The 15,617-nt window shown below is 41.2% G+C and overlaps 1 protein-coding gene across 2 annotated transcripts in view; it reads right to left on the reverse strand.

Moving 5' to 3' along the window:
• Positions 1–15,617, reverse strand: part of LOC149309469 (contactin-associated protein-like 2) — a 1,389,887-nt gene that overhangs the window by 799,517 nt on the left and 574,753 nt on the right. The gene's annotated exons all lie outside the window — the stretch shown is intronic.

A 15,617-nucleotide genomic window follows, 5' to 3' on the forward strand; every position in this document is an offset into this window, starting at 1 on the left:
ATATGTGTGAACAAGAATGTATAGTTAGTGCTGTGTGCTGTGGATGTTGATTAGTTTCAAAATATACTTGCCCTACATTGGCTGCAGTTCACACTTCTTATACTCTTCTTCACCAGAGTGTTTTCAAAATCCTATATGTGGGAGATGCATAATAGGAGTAGCTTTCTAGGATCTAGATTTAGGTAGCTGTTGTTGTGTGCCTTCAAGTCATTTCCAACTAATGACAATCTTAAGGCAAACTTACTACGGGTTTTTTAAAACAAGATTTTAAACCTTTGCCTTCCTCTGAGGCTGAGAGAGAGTGACTTTGCCAAGCTCACCCATTGTGCTTCTATGACCAATCAGGGATTTGAACCCTGATCCCCAGAGTTGTAGTCCAACATTCTAACCAGTACACCACACTAGCTTATGTAACCGCCTTGAAAATGGCTTTATATCCCTTGAAAAGACCAACATTTGTTTTGTGGCTGTTAAGCTCCCATGGTTGTTAAGGAATATGTAATAGTAAGGTTAAGCACATGGGGAGGCAGTCTTTGATCCTGGAACTAGAAGTGCCATTGCATTAAACAAAAATGCCAGCTGAATCCTATTTCCACAGGCCTTGAAGCTATCTATGGTCATGGGCCTAGAAGTCTGAAATAACTAGAAGTCCCCCACCAAGTGGTAATGTGTATCTTTTATTATGCAGACAGGCTGAATCAAGGCTGTAGCAGCTTTGTAAAGGATCCCAAGTAAAATGATATAAGAAGAGTTGTGTCTGGAAGACGACTGGTTTGAACTACCAACTGTCATTTCCTAGTCACTTAATTCTCATTAAATAATCTTTTCCAAAGAACATCTCTTCAGCTATTTTTCAGCAAAGTGGCAAAAAAATGAAAAATATCTTGAAAACTCCAAAGATAATTTATTGAAAGCACACCTCAAGGGTTAAAAAAGCATCCCATGTTCTGTCTTTTCACCTTTCTGCAGGGAGGAAACAGTTATTTAGCACTGTAAATCTAATGCATCTCTAATTTTCTTAGATGGTAAAGATACATCCACTTTTTCTCAGTTGTGACATGAAATGATGTTTTGACTGGTAATCTCAACATTTTACAAGACTCCCCCCCCCAATTATTTTCCACATTTTGACAAAGTTTCATTACTGCAACCTCCCTGTTATATTTTGTACCCAATAAAAAGTTGTGTGGAAATACGCTATGTTTCTGCAGAATGCAACGTTAGTGAAACATTCATTAAATTTGTCAGCACATGCGAAACCTATCAAATAGTTTGCAAAAATTCTCATAATCTGGCAGAAAAATGCTCATGTCTCAGAATGAAATCAGTGAAGAGTTACATCCTTGCTGTAACCAGAGGCAAGTGTCAATGAGTTCAACTGGAGTTACAGTGGACCCTTGTTATACGCTGTGGTTTGGTTCCAAGATCCCCCGTGTATAACAAAATCTGTGTATGCTCAGGTCCCATTAAATATAGCAAAATGGTGTCCCTTATAAAAAATGGAAAATCAAGGTTTGAAATTTGAAATTTATACTTTTTTTTTAATATTTTCAAATTCTGTATGCTTGGATTCGTGTATAAAAAAATCCGTGTATAAGAAGGGCCGACTGTACTACCAAGTAAACATGATAAAGAAACAGTGAGAGGAATGAGACAGACAATGTTGGCCACAGAGTATTTCAACAAAACAAAACCATTTGTCCTTCAATTATTAGTTTCATGAGATTTTGCACAAATCTTTTTCTCCAGCTGGAGTTACTTGAAAGTCATTAGCAGGTAAGTACCAGAGTAGATGAATCTGAACCAGCATTAGGCACTTTTGTTCATTGTCTTGCTCTCCCAAAGTTTCTCATTAAAGTTTGCAGTAGATGCATTTATAATTTTAGCTATTTCTAGTAACACTAGTATGATTATGCAGGAATGTTTTCTTCTTTAGAAAGTTTCCTTTATATGGAAAGAAGAAATCCTCTAATGAGCACTTCATATTACATTAGTAGCTACACTGAGAAGCCTGTGGAAATGCACCGTCTTGAAATAAACACTGAGGAAAATCAACCAGTGTTGATGAGGATGATAGGATTCAGTTGGTATTTTTGTTTAATGCAATGACTTCTCAGATTCTGCTAGAATGCTTAAAGGCAAAACAACAACAGACAGACATCTCATCTCATTTGTTTCCTGTCAATCCATTGGCTTATATTTATAGCAAGCAATTATGCAACTGGAAACAAGCAAGTAACTGTTGTAGAGTTCAACAATTAGAATGCATAATGTGACCTTTAATATTAAAAACAGCTACATAAATACAAACAGAAATGTTAAAAGTGTCATGAAAGGCCATTTCCCTACAGATGGCAAACCGGAAAAAAACAACAACAACCAACCTAAAATAAAGCTACTGCAGAATTACACTGATCCTTACTGGCAAATGGAGAACCCACATGCAACCTACAACCCCCCCCCCTCCCCGGCCAACTCTTTTAACATTTGCAGGAATGCATTTTGCTTTCCAATCTGTCATCTGTGATACTGGAAATAAAATGCTATGTTTGATCATAAGCATCAAGCAGTAAGCCAGGCAGAAGATACACAAGAGCACAAGGTCTGTTGCCCACAGTGATTGAGCCGAAGGTTTCCAAAATGCACAGGACAAGGTCTTGCCCACAATAGTCTTCTAAATCGCCACCCACTCTCTGAAACACACAGAGACATTGACAGAAAAAGAAGATGTGTGTTAAGTGCCACAAGCAATTTCTGTTTTGCATAGCTTCTAGCAGAAAAGTAGCCCAATTTTGCTTTGTTCTATATACTTTAGAGTCACAAAATATATTAACACTTTAGAGAGCTTCTGTATAATACAATAGGGTTTCATCCAGTGGGGGAATGGAATAAGACAGCTTGGTTTAAAACCAAAGCCAGTGTTTCCACTGAGTTGAACAGGCTTCAGGCAAAGAGATTTACAAGGCATATGGATTCATAACATTTACACATAAGAATTTAGAGGTTGTTTGCTGAGGTGATAATTGGCAGGATTTTCCTGTCTAGAACTGAATAGAGTCCAAATGCAAAGTAAAATGGAAAATGGCCCCAAACACAAGGAAAACAGGATTGTGTCCTCAAACATGGGAGACAGGCAGCAGGCAAAATACCAAGGCAGGGAACAGCAGTTTGAAAGGTTCACAAAAGGTGACAGAAAATAGAAAACCAGATTCTTTCCTCATTTCAAACCAATCAAATCATGATTCCAGTAAGGACAATATTTGTCTGCCTACAATTTTAATTTTCTAGAATGAACCACAAATTAGTTCTAGCTGACTGTTCACATCATGAGTAAAGTATCTGCAACAGTTACTTCATTATAGCGATACAATAATGTGTAGTCTGAAGTGAGGAGAAAACAAAGACTTCAGGAATCTACTGAATTCTAAAACATGCCTATCACTTTCTTCCCACAAATTTACTGGAGCACATATTTTGCTCGATGCATCCATGTGGATGAGAAGCATAGATGAGAGAGACAGTTAACACATGCAGAATGGCATGTAAAATGCTTGTAAGTTCCACATCATTCACCAGCTGCAATTGGCCACTTTTAGCTTATTGCATTCACAACAGATTTAAATGTGACAGAGATCTTTGAGATTATATTATACTCTGTCACTATATCTTGTACATATTTTGTTTCTTGTACTGACACTGACTCTGCTGATTGCAAGGCTGACATGTTGGCAGTTTGTGGCCCGGGTGCTGCATGATAGGGTGAGCTCCTATAACTAGTCCCAGCTTCTGCCAACCAAGTAGTTCAAAAGCATGCAAATGCAGGTAGATAAATAGGTACCACTTCTCAGTGGGAAGGTAACAGCATTTAGAGGAGTCATGCTGGCCACATGACCACCAGAGCAGTCCTTGGACAATGCTGGCTTTTTGGCTTAGAAATGGAGATGAGCACCACCCCCCACAGTCAGTTGTGACTAGACATTCATGTCAAGGGACTACTTTTACTTTTACATTTACTGGAGGCAACGGTTGTTAATTCAATCCCATTCGTTTTTTGGGCTACAAAATAGTACTCACCTAAAAGAGCTGTATTCTCATCTCTTCAGGGTTTCCTTGCACTGAAATTTTATGAAAAGCTTTCTTGGTGCTTTTCTTATCCAACCTATCTACAGAAGATACCCTGGTTGTTATGCCCATTTACTTTAAACATAAATCAAAATAATATAATATTAGGGCACATTTCTAATTTAGATACTTCTTAGTCTTCTTAGGTAATATTTGATTATTTCTTGTTGTTGTTTGCCCCTGCTTTATTTCCTGCATGGAAGTTTCTATGGTGCGTTACAGACTGCCCATTTGGGGCGGCCTGTAGGCGCTCCTTTCCCCACCGGATCGGGGCCTCAGCTGCCAGAACGGCAGTCTCTGGGGCCCCAATCCGCCACTTTCCAGGTGGCGGCGGGGAGGAGGAGAAAGGGGCCCTTTTTCCATTGCGTCGCTGGCACAGCCGTCTAAAGGCAAAGACGTCACGTCTGCGCCGCCTCATTTGGAGGTGGCACATTCATGATGTCGTAATGGCGGCCCCCATGTGGAATGGGTGCCGCCATTTTGTATGGACTCGATCCATACTAGGGTTAGGGGCTTCTGGAAGGGACGCCCCTTTCTAACCCTAGTATGGACCCAGTCTGTACTATTACGCCCGTGCGGAATGGGCCTATGTATTTTAGTACATTTTTTTTAATGTTTGTTAATGCATTTTCGCCATTGGGTAAAGCAAGTACACACTTTTATTCACCTGCATTTTCAAGTGTAAACATAGTTTGGTGCACATTTGTTTCCTACATCACAATATTGATAGGTTGGACTAGGGCTGCTTGAAGACCTGTGAGTGTTTGTTCCTCCCTTGTTTCACCACCTGCCTCAGGGAGGATATAAGCAAGCCTGCCTTTTGCTTCTCTGTTGGACTAGGGCTGCTTGAAGACCTGTGAGTGCTTGTTCCTCCCTTGTTTCACCACCTGCCTCAGGGAGGATATAAGCAAGCCTGCCTTTTGCTTCTCTGTTGGACTAGGGCTGCTTGAAGACCTGTGAGTGTTTGTTCCTCCCTTGTTTCACCACCTGCCTCAGGGAGGATATAAGCAAGCCTGCCTTTTGCTTCTCTGTTGGACTAGGGCTGCTTGAAGACCTGTGAGTGCTTGTTCCTCCCTTGTTTCACCACCTGCCTCAGGGAGGATATAAGCAAGCCTGCCTTTTGCTTCTCTGTTGGACTAGGGCTGCTTGAAGACCTGTGAGTGTTTGTTCCTCCCTTGTTTCACCACCTGCCTCAGGGAGGATATAAGCAAGCCTGCCTTTTGCTTCTCTGTTGGACTAGGGCTGCTTGAAGACCTGTGAGTGTTTGTTCCTCCCTTGTTTCACCACCTGCCTCAGGGAGGATATAAGCAAGCCTGCCTTTTGCTTCTCTGTTGGACTAGGGCTGCTTGAAGACCTGTGAGTGTTTGTTCCTCCCTTGTTTCACCACCTGCCTCAGGGAGGATATAAGCAAGCCTGCCTTTTGCTTCTCTGTTGGACTAGGGCTGCTTGAAGACCTGTGAGTGTTTGTTCCTCCCTTGTTTCACCACCTGCCTCAGGGAGGATATAAGCAAGCCTGCCTTTTGCTTCTCTGTTGGACTAGGGCTGCTTGAAGACCTGTGAGTGTTTGTTCCTCCCTTGTTTCACCACCTGCCTCAGGGAGGATATAAGCAAGCCTGCCTTTTGCTTCTCTGTTGGACTAGGGCTGCTTGAAGACCTGTGAGTGTTTGTTCCTCCCTTGTTTCACCACCTGCCTCAGGGAGGATATAAGCAAGCCTGCCTTTTGCTTCTCTGTTGGACTAGGGCTGCTTGAAGACCTGTGAGTGTTTGTTCCTCCCTTGTTTCACCACCTGCCTCAGGGAGGATATAAGCAAGCCTGCCTTTTGCTTCTCTGTTGGACTAGGGCTGCTTGAAGACCTGTGAGTGTTTGTTCCTCCCTTGTTTCACCACCTGCCTCAGGGAGGATATAAGCAAGCCTGCCTTTTGCTTCTCTGTTGGACTAGGGCTGCTTGAAGACCTGTGAGTGTTTGTTCCTCCCTTGTTTCACCACCTGCCTCAGGGAGGATATAAGCAAGCCTGCCTTTTGCTTCTCTGTTGGACTAGGGCTGCTTGAAGACCTGTGAGTGCTTGTTCCTCCCTTGTTTCACCACCTGCCTCAGGGAGGATATAAGCAAGCCTGCCTTTTGCTTCTCTGTTGGACTAGGGCTGCTTGAAGACCTGTGAGTGTTTGTTCCTCCCTTGTTTCACCACCTGCCTCAGGGAGGATATAAGCAAGCCTGCCTTTTGCTTCTCTGTTGGACTAGGGCTGCTTGAAGACCTGTGAGTGTTTGTTCCTCCCTTGTTTCACCACCTGCCTCAGGGAGGATATAAGCAAGCCTGCCTTTTGCTTCTCTGTTGGACTAGGGCTGCTTGAAGACCTGTGAGTGTTTGTTCCTCCCTTGTTTCACCACCTGCCTCAGGGAGGATATAAGCAAGCCTGCCTTTTGCTTCTCTGTTGGACTAGGGCTGCTTGAAGACCTGTGAGTGTTTGTTCCTCCCTTGTTTCACCACCTGCCTCAGGGAGGATATAAGCAAGCCTGCCTTTTGCTTCTCTGTTGGACTAGGGCTGCTTGAAGACCTGTGAGTGTTTGTTCCTCCCTTGTTTCACCACCTGCCTCAGGGAGGATATAAGCAAGCCTGCCTTTTGCTTCTCTGTTGGACTAGGGCTGCTTGAAGACCTGTGAGTGTTTGTTCCTCCCTTGTTTCACCACCTGCCTCAGGGAGGATATAAGCAAGCCTGCCCCTTTTTTTTTTTTTCTCTTTTTTTTTCCTTTTTTTTCTTTTTTCCTTTTTTTTTTTCTTTTCCCTTGTGGGACTGGGCTGCTTGAAGACCTGTGAGTGCTTGTCCCTTTCTTGCCTCAACACCTACCGCAGAGGAGGACGAGCAACACCAGTAGCAGACCTGCTCCAGAGGAGACTCCCAAGACACTTGTGGATCTTTGGGGCTACAAAAGGCCCTCTTACTTTATGTTTTGCTGCTGGGGCCAGCAGCGGAGCAGCAGCAACAGCGGCGGCACAAACGCCGAGCCAGGCAAGGCCAAGCAGGGCCAGGGCTATAAAAGCCCCAACGCCTCCTCTCCTCTTCCTGGAGCCAGCAGCGGAGCAGCAGCATCAGCGGCGGCGGTGGTAAACCGACGAGAGCACCATGAGTAAGAGAAAGATTTGTAGCGGAATTAGCCCAGGTTCCTTTTCTCCCTCTCCACCTAAAGCAGCTAAACAACCAAAAATGGAAGACTTCTTTAATAGAATACAAAGGAGAACAATTAACAATGCAAAAGCCTCTACTATGCCCTCTCCATCATCCCCTGAATCAGTAGAATTGATAGACTGGAATTCTCAACTTGAACCCGAAAGGCAACAGCTGTCAGAACCATTATCTTTATTGCTTACACCTGATGATGATTTAAACAGAAATCAATCTGGAAATATCAATGATTCCCATTTGCAATCTCCAGTTCAGTTAGCCAGCTCCCCTCATACCATAGGAAATAAATCCCAAAACAAGATATCTAAGAAAAACCTGAAATGTCTCCCCTGGGAAAGCACAACGGAATTCATGGCCAGGCAATGCTTGCTTACGGCCCAAACAGTTATTGCATTATTTGATCAACTATCCGAGATTAAACACAATCTAGATCTGCTAAAAAAAGATTTTCAAACTTCAGCTTTTAAACAGGCTACTGCCCCCAGCATTCATAGGGCAGCCCCAACGGGAAAGGATAAGACATTAATTACTGCCTTAGATAAGGGGCAAGCTGGCAACAGGAACAACAATGACACAGGTAAACTTCATCATAAGGACAATAATGCCAAAAGGACTAAGCCCTCTGATAATGTACGAGGTGATAACGTAAGTGCTGACTTTAATAATAGAGCCACTGGGAAAACTATAAGTAAACAGTCACGTATTTTAGAAACCCAGAAGATTTCATTTTCTATCTCTCTGAATAGAATTAATCAAGGACGATGGAACTCGATGAGAGCAATCAAAATCTCTTTAGGGCAGTTGCTCCACTGCCACCACAAAATGATAGACCTTGATACCATTGAATGGCTTCCTACAGTTCAAAATCAAAAACGACTTGTTTTATCATTTAAAGAGTCTACTATTCCAGCTATGATCCTGAAAATAAGACCTTATTTAGCATCTTTTCAAATTTTTCCCTTTAGAGTGTTCTCAAATGATACAGTTAAACCGCTGCTTAGTTATACCATAGCAAGTAATAGACCTTCCGCCAAAAGGCCATCAGAAGCTACTAGTCTTCCTCTCCCCTATAAGACCATCCAAAAATATAACAGAGGAACCCAGTACCACCCTCCAACAGTAGACGAGACTAATCTCGGTGATATTGAGATCATCAGTGCTTCCAGTTTGCAGTCTAGGAATGAACAAATGGACATTCTAGACAAGCTAGAAAATCTTAAGAAAATATTACAAGAGACCACGGTGACAGCAGGACCGCTCATTGATCTCATTTCACCACCAATAGATCTTAACTGTGATCACGTTGAGAATAATTTAACAGAAAACAAACAACCCTCTTCAAACTGCTCTTATAGTATATTTGAAGTAAACAGTGATCAGCTTACACAAATAAACAAGAAGCTAGACTTTCCTCTTTTACAAACAGAAGTCAGCCAGCGTTCTGCTGGAAATCTGGCTCTGGAGAAAGATCTTCAGGCACAATCTCAGAACCTGCAGGCGATTGGCCATTCTATGCTGGAATCCTGGCAGTCCACTCTTGACCCATCAGCCCAACATAAAGCTGATGCTCCCTCAATTTCCCATAACCTTGTCCCATGACAATCCCCAAAAGATAATGTATCTCCCCTTCCAATATGGAGCTCCACGAGCGGGTTTGTATCCCCTAAAGCTCAACACCCCCGTGATGATGTGCCGTTTCCAGTTTTTAGTAACCCAAGTGCCTCCTCCTTAGAACCTTCTCTTCTTAAGTGCTTATCCTGGAATGTGGCCGGTTGGAACTCTAAGATTAAGGACCCTGGTGTGATAGATTACATCAACAAGTTTGACGTGATACTCCTCCAAGAGACATGGTGCACGTCCGGAATAGTTTGCAACGGCTATACCATCTTCGACTTACCTGCTATTCCATCTCCTGGCAAAGGCAGACCTAGTGCGGGTCTCGCCATCTTGATTTCTACATCACTCAAAGCTACTACCAAGTGTTTGTCATTTTGTGAAACATTTGCCATGGCCTGCCTAATTGATTTTGGTATTTTGGGCTTGTTAATGATAAATGTTTATATTCCTCCCAAGTTCCACCAAGACCGCAGTAAAAAGGTGTGGGAAATATTGGAAAATTACATAGTCAAACTAGAGGGACAGTTCCCCTCAGCGGTAGTGGTGTTATCGGGAGACTTCAATGCCAGAATAGGCCATAACAACGAGGCTCTCTTCTCTTCTCCTGCTTGGGGATTAGAAGAGTTAGAGGATTGCATTCTGAATACAGAAAGACAGTTTAAGGACCGGGGTATTAATTCAGCAGGTATATGTTTTATGCAGATGGTTGAGCGCCTTGCCTTAAGAATGCTTAATGGGAATTTATTATTTGATCCTTGGGGTGAGTATACTTATATCTCAGCAAAAGGCAGCTCGACCATCGATTATGTACTGGTTTCTGACACTTTTGTAAATCGGGTAGTTAGCTTTTCAGTAGGAACAAGATTAGATGGTGATCATCTTCCTCTTTCCTTTTTGTTTAAGATTCCCCTGAATATACATTCTCAGATGCAACCATCCTTTACTGATTCAGTTATGGTAATTAGACAGAATAGGCTATGGTGGACCGAAACCCTCCACGAAAAGACTTCAGTTCTTCTCAATTCACCTATATGCCTGGGTTTTAAAAACCAAATTACCGTATCACAAGAAGTGCAACACGCTATAGAGAACTACTCCCAGCTCCTTAGGACTTTGACCCCCCTGTTGACTCCTATAGAGAAGAAACCAAGTAACTTTAAAGGTAGAAGAACGGCCCCTTGGTTTGACAAGACTTGCGCTGAAGCTAGAACTCACTTGAAAAATATGTATATCCAATACAGGAGAGACAATTGCCAGTTTTTGCCCCAATCGTATTTTACCACCAGAAAACAGTATAAACTACTTCTAGCAAGGAAAAAGAGGGAGGCTATTCAAAAACAGTGGTCATCATTAATAAACTTCTCTTTACAAAAAAATACTAAACTTTTTTGGGCCACAGTAACGGGGATGTTAGGAAACACTGGTGGCTCCCCCTCCTGTAACATTCCCATCAATGTTTGGGAAGATTACTTTGCCACACTTTATAGTGACTTCAGGGAACAAACCTCTGATGCTTCCAACTTGTTCAATCGACTTTCCCATGATTGCTCGAATATTCCACAATGGCCCCCCGTATCCCAAGAAGAACTAAAATCTCTTATCACCCAGATTAAATCTGGAAAAGCCCCAGGGCCCGACTTAATTCTGCCGGAGCTTCTGAAAGTCAATATTTCTTGGTGGGCTCCTCTTCTTGCTTCCCTCTTCACTCTTATTAATCAAACGGCCCAAATTCCTCCAAGTTGGTTAAACGCAGTTATAATCCCTATCTATAAGAAGGGTTCTAGAAACGATCCATCTAATTATCGACCCATAAGCTTACTCTCAGTTGTGGGCAAACTTTATGGCCGTTTCCTCAAAAACCGCCTCGCAGAATGGATAGATAGTGAGAATATTATAGGTAACGAACAAATTGGTTTTAGGAAAGGCAAAACAACTCTCGACCACTGTTTGGTTTTAAACCACCTGGCTGAGAAATATTCTACTTCCCAAAGCAAAGGACTATACGCGGCATTTATTGATCTGAAATCTGCATTCGATTCTATTCCGAGAGAAAGGCTGTGGATAAAACTTTTTGCCTCTTCTATTGATAGGAGACTACTTTGGTTAATTATGAATCTATATAGAGATACAACTATACAGGTGAGATGTGGCACTCAGGGTAATTTCACGAAATCTATCCCCACTCAAAAAGGTGTGCGTCAAGGTTGCATTTTGGCACCCTTATTATTTAACCTTTATCTTAATGATCTCTCTGCTTCCATTTCCGCGGAAGCACGCCACTCTCCTAAATTAGCCTCTGTTAATATTCCTTTACTTTTGTATGCAGATGATGCAGTTCTCCTTTCCTTTTCGGAAATAGACTTGAAACATATCTTGAGAGTTTTTGGAAGTTATTGTGAAGATAACGGCCTGATAATCAATTATAGTAAAACAAAAATTATGGTTTTCTCAAGAAAAAAGACTCGATCCAGGTGGATTCTAAATGGACATAGGTTAGAACAAGTTAACACTTTTAGGTATTTAGGAATAACTTTTCAAGCATCTCTTGGCTGGACATCCCAGAGTTCAATAGCTGTTCAATCAGCAAATAATAGTGCCAAAGCCCTAATCCGATTCTTTTATACTAAAGGAGGCCAATTTTTACCTGCAGCCTTGAAGGTGTTTCAGGCCAAGGTTATACCACAATTGTTATTTGGAATACCCATCTGGATCCAAGGTTTCTCTGTAAAATTAGAACAGGTCTTTTCCGTTTATCTTCGCAAATTATTTGGAGTACCTAATTGCGTCCCTTCAGCTGCTTTACGACTTGAAGCGGGCTGCCACTCTGTGGAATGCTCTGCTTGGACGTGGACTTTAAAGTACTGGTTGAAACTCTTTTATGCGGGCCCTGACTCAGGTCTCTGGCATCTTATACGGAAAGACAATTATACCACCCTATGGTCTAAAAATATCCAGGAAAAATTGCTGAGATTGGGTTTCTCAAATAGTTTTTTAATGTCACAAGACCTTTCGAGAGCCCAGCAGATTATGATACGCCGCATAAGAGATATTGATACTCAATATTCTTTATCTTCTGCTTGTACCACCTGCTCTCCCATTAGCCTAGGGCTACAGTTTAACTTAGAGAAGGAGGCATTTTATCTGCAAAACCTGACTATTCCAAAGTACCGAGCTGTGTTCTCTAAAGCCAGATTTAATGTAATTCCTTCAGCACTTCTAGAGGGTCGGTTCAAGGGAATCCCTTACCATGAACGGGTTTGTCCCTGTGGTGATGGTTCTATTGAGTCGTTAGAACACGTTTTATTCTTTTGTACCTTCTATAAAGACGAGAGGGCAAGATTAATCTCTCCCCTCCTGCTCAAGTCTCCAGGCAGATCGAACAGTTGGTATATGGAATACCTGCTGAACGATACTGAGAAAAGTAAAACGGAAATAGTGGCTAAGTTTCTTTGTTCGGCTGTTAAAACACGCAAGACTATGAGTCAACATAATTGAACAGCTTGGCCTTTTGCAACTTGCACTTATCTAGGCTCTGTGCCTAAGGCCTTGTATTATACATTTTTTTTTCCTTTTAGAGCTTTTCAGTTAAAATAAATATAAATTTCTATCCTTTGCACAGGTTATGAATATATATTCCATGATTTTATTTTTAAAAGTCCGTGTATTTTGATGTTTTTAATGTTTTAAACACTTTAAATGCTCTATATGTTTTATATTTTTATATATATTCTGATGTTGATGGCTTGTTGGCTGAAATAAATTACTGACTGACTGACAATATTGATAAATGCATAGATTTCTGCATTTTATCCCATTGTCAGTCTTGACAGGTGAGAAAACATTCAACAAAAAACAGAGACAAACCTTGCCATTAAGCCAACAACTAAAATAACAAGACATCAAAGGAGTGTGGAGAAAAGAAGAAAAAAGAGAGATCAGTTCTTTAAACCAGTTGGTGTTCGGTAAGCAGGTGTTAAAATCCAGTTCTGGTAAGGCTTATGTTCTCTTCCTGGTAGTTGTCAGCTAGGGATGGCTTTGTACTTTTGATCAATAGATGCAACCATAGTACCCTTTCTCCTGCCATTCCAAGACAATTTATTGCAGCTGCTCCCTACATGGCCATAGGCTATGTTTATTTTGGTGATAGTTTTCCCCCCTGGGAAAGCATTTGCAGAATAATAATAATAATAATAATAATAATAATAATAATAATAATAAATTTTATTTATATACCGCTTTTCCAAAAGTTCAAAGTGGTTTACACAGAATTAAACCAGTTACAAACACATCATAAAAATAGATAAAAACAAGTAACACAATATACACTATACAAATCTAAAACAGTCATTCAATAGGGTGAGGCAGAGAGTCGATGAGATCAAAATACACAACTTCATTTTCCAGAGGGGAAGGCTTGACAGAAGAGGAAGGTTTTAAGCCTCTTTTTAAATGTTTCCAGGGGGGTGATAAGGCAGAGCTCCTCGGGAAGACTGTTCCAGATTTGTGGGGCCTCTACTGAGAAGGCCATCTGGGATGTAGTAACATATTTAGAAGGTGGAATTTCCAGCAAGTTCTTCCCGGTTGTTCTGAGTGTGCAGGGCAGATTATATGGGGAGATGCGGTCCCTTAAGTAACTCGGGCCCAAGCCATGTAGGGCTTTATAGGTAATAACCAACACCTTGTATTGTGCTCGGAAGCGAATAGGCAGCCAGTGCAGATCTTTCAGAATAGGTGTTATATGGTCAAACCTGGAAACACCAGTGACCAATCTGGCTGCCATATTCTGTACTAGCTGAAGTTTCTGGGCTTGGTACAAGGGTTGCCCCAATTAGAATGCATTACATAAATCTAAGTGAGAGGTTACCAGAGCATGTACCACAGTTTCAAAGTCCCTTTGGCCCAGGTAGGGTTGCAGTTGGCATATCAACCGAAGTTGATAGCAAGCACTTCTGATCGTCGCATCCACTTCAGATGTCAACTGTAGAGACGAGTCCCCTAAACTGCGAACTTCTTCCTTCAGGGGAAGTGTGACCCCATTCAGGACAGGTGGATAAATTTCCTTCCCTGGGCCTGGGGAACCTATCACAAGTACTTCTGTTTTCTCTGGATTCAAACTGGGTTTGTTTTCCCTCATCCAGCCCATTACCGACTTCAGGCAGGCAGTCAGAAGAGAGACCTCATCCTTAGTCACTGAATCAGTCGGGCTTTGTATACCCTGGTTGATTGCAGAAGCAACAGCACCTCTCTTTTGCTCTCCAGTGTTAGGGCAACATGCAAGGAAGGTATTAGGTATCATGTAAGTTGCTATCATATTTTGCAGGTCTGGAGATTTCTGCTTAGGAGAAAACCTGGAGGCATTTCAAGAGAATTTCAACAGAGCTTGCAAATTTTTTCAAGTAGAGTTTCATCTATATCTTATTATTCTGAATTAATTGGATAGATTTAGAGGATATAAATACAATAAAGTCCATTTATACAGTGAACTCCCCTCTATAACAATATCAAATACACTTGTGTATATTAATACATATTGCCATTTGTTGTTATAAAGTCACTTGGTTTTAAAATCTGTGTTTACAGCAGGAGGCAGCACAATGGTATCCTTTTCAATGTAATTTGCATGCTAAATTTGTCAGGCCAGTTCTTTATTTTGGTAGTGTACTTTGGGTATTATTGCTGCCTCATTTCAAGAAGTGGAAATATAGCAATAAGCCACAGCAGGGTATGCCCTAGTTAGCTCTTACTCCCTTGCAAAAGAACACTTCCTAAATACAATGAGCATACTTACATCATACTAATATGGCTTATTACCAGTGTGTGCCTTGTTGGTTAAACAAGCATGACTCTTCAAAATTACATTTATGAAAGTATTTGCTAAATCCACATTTTCAAAGTGAAATGTCCCCCCCCCCCCAGTACTGTTGAATCTGACCCTCATGATCTGTTAGAAATGATAAAGTTATTTTGTACAGTAACTGCTGTTATGTTCATGTATGAAGGAAGGAGGATAAGGGAAGTAAAGGAAAAATTCCAAAGGAAAAAAATGTGTATTGTTCCTTGCTGAAAATTCACACACACGTATATTAACAATATTTCTTTTTTTTCCATAATGCTGTACAGTTCAGTTTTGATTAAAAAAAACTACATTCACAAGTATTTTTATATTTGGGTGGAAATAACCTGATATTTAAATATTTTGAAAAACAGGAATTCACAGACTTATCTATTTAGGCCCAGAGCAATGAGTGCTTAAAATTTAATATTTTGGTTTGAATCCCTGTATTCTATCATTTCTACCCAGAAAAAAAAAAAAAAATCCAATGGATGGATTTAGTAGGCGAGAGGTGATGGAAATATGGCCCTCCAGGTGCTGTTGGACTGCAGTTCCCATAAACCCTGGCCAGGATGGCCAAAATATGAGATGATACAAAAACAACTGGAGAGCTACGTGAGCACCTTCCCTACTGTCAGAGGCATTTTGCCACATTAGTGAATGTGCAAAGGGCTTCAGTTTCAAAGCCATCTTCTTGTACAGGTGACCATTCAATGCACTCAAACATCAGTGAACAAAAGAAAACAAAAAAGATTTCTCAAATTTCTGATAATTTCAGAATAAAACAGAAAAGTTTTGAAGGAATGGGAAACTGTCATCACCACACTCTCTTTAACTTCTTGAAAAAATCAGTTGAAAATAAAG

The sequence above is a fragment of the Sceloporus occidentalis genome, unplaced genomic scaffold (assembly GCF_023333645.1).
Source record: "Sceloporus occidentalis isolate IW3139 unplaced genomic scaffold, rSceOcc1.0.p SCAF_7, whole genome shotgun sequence".
Taxonomy (NCBI): Eukaryota; Metazoa; Chordata; class Lepidosauria; order Squamata; family Phrynosomatidae; genus Sceloporus; species Sceloporus occidentalis.